Source organism: Gymnodraco acuticeps, unplaced genomic scaffold (assembly GCF_902827175.1).
Source record: "Gymnodraco acuticeps unplaced genomic scaffold, fGymAcu1.1, whole genome shotgun sequence".
Classification (NCBI taxonomy): Eukaryota; Metazoa; Chordata; class Actinopteri; order Perciformes; family Bathydraconidae; genus Gymnodraco; species Gymnodraco acuticeps.
In genome coordinates this window covers 2,463,562-2,465,191 of record NW_022990042.1, presented here as the reverse complement: position 1 = coordinate 2,465,191, position 1,630 = coordinate 2,463,562, and positions in this window count along the sequence as shown.

The window sequence follows — 1,630 nt, the reverse complement described above, 5'->3', positions numbered from 1 at the left end:
ATCTGAGCCGATGTTGCAATCCCTGCGGCCCAGCATGCACTGCCCCACCGCGCAGTGTTTTTCCAGCTCCGCCGTGTGCCCCCTGTTCTATTTTGGGAGACAGACAGACCCCCCGCCCCCCCCCCCCCCCCCCCCCCCCCCCCCCCCCCCCCTTCCCCCTGGCAGCTCCTCAGTTCAGACAGAGGGAGACAGGTTGATGCAGTCTGGAGATCGTCTGATACAGAACACAATGTGATGGTGGGGTCATTGATTGATTGAAAAGTTTATTAACAGCTTGTATATTGGGTACAGTACAGTACAGCTCAAAACATACAATTGTTAAGGGGATGCAGACCAGAGAAAGACTTTCGTCTTGTTTACATCAGGGTCCCCCATTTCCAATTCATCATGTCATTTAAGACATATAAGACATATTTGACATACAGATGGCTTATTTACAATTTACATACAGGTGGTTTTTTACATACAGATTGCTTATTTACAATTTTCATTTTAGATTTCGTTCTAATACATCCTAACCGGACATTTAAGACATACCAAGTCTACAGATATACAGTTAGTAACAGAGTCTAAAATGTGAGTATATACATAGATGGGGGGGGGGGGAAGCTGTCCATTGAACGACAGGTTGAGATTTGTACCATTACCGGGGCCAGTTTTGCAATGCTCTCCCCCGAAGGTGCTCTTTAAGAGAGGTTTTGAAGGTAAGTATAGTTTTACTTTCCTTTACAGTTGTGGGAAGAGCGTTCCACCTTGATGTGGCATAATTGCGAAACGTGTATTCCCCCTTTTTTGTGCCAAATCTGGGTTTCACATGATTTGTGGAGCTCCCTCTGGTGTTATGATCATGGTATTCCTTGACCTTTGGGAATAATTTTGACATGTACATGGGTACCATAGAGGTGTAGTGGATCTTGTAGACCAGGCCCATTGCAAGTAGCTGTACTCTGTCGTCTACTCTAAGCCATCCTAGGTTGTCAAAGTGGGCAGAGGTGAGGTGGGTTCTAGATGAAAGGTCAAGCAGTAGTCTGACCAGTTTATTTTGCGATGTTTGAAGTTTTATTTTTAGCGCCTTGGAGGTGCTGTGGTACCATGACGTGCAAGCATAGTCATAGTACCCTTGAATGAGTGCTCCTGCCAGAGTTTTCAGGGTGTTTTTGTTTACCAGAGAGGAGATCCGGTATAGGAATCTAGTTCTTTGATTGACTTTTTTTATTACATTGGATGCCATTTTATCACAGGAGAGGTTTGCCTCAAGAATAGATCCTAGGTATGTAATTTATTTACAAGAGTTGTGGCTATGTTTGTGAAAAAAATGTTCAAGTACTTGGCCACATCCAGTTTGTCTGTGATGAGCCTGTTATCTGTCTTTATGTTTAAGTTAGAAAATCTCGTTTTGAGTTTTTTACTGCAGCCAAGCTGGTTATTGAGTAATTTCCAAAGTTCACAGGGTTTATTTTCCTCAGTTTTGACATTGATGAAATTATTTTTGGCAGTTTTGATCATGGAGCTTACGTCATTTCTTAGTCTGTTTCTTTCAATTTTTAGTTCAGTCACGTAGGCCTGGAGTTCACTGCTCGTGCTTTTGGAAAGCATTGACTGACTTTTATGAAACTCAGAGCATTTTTTG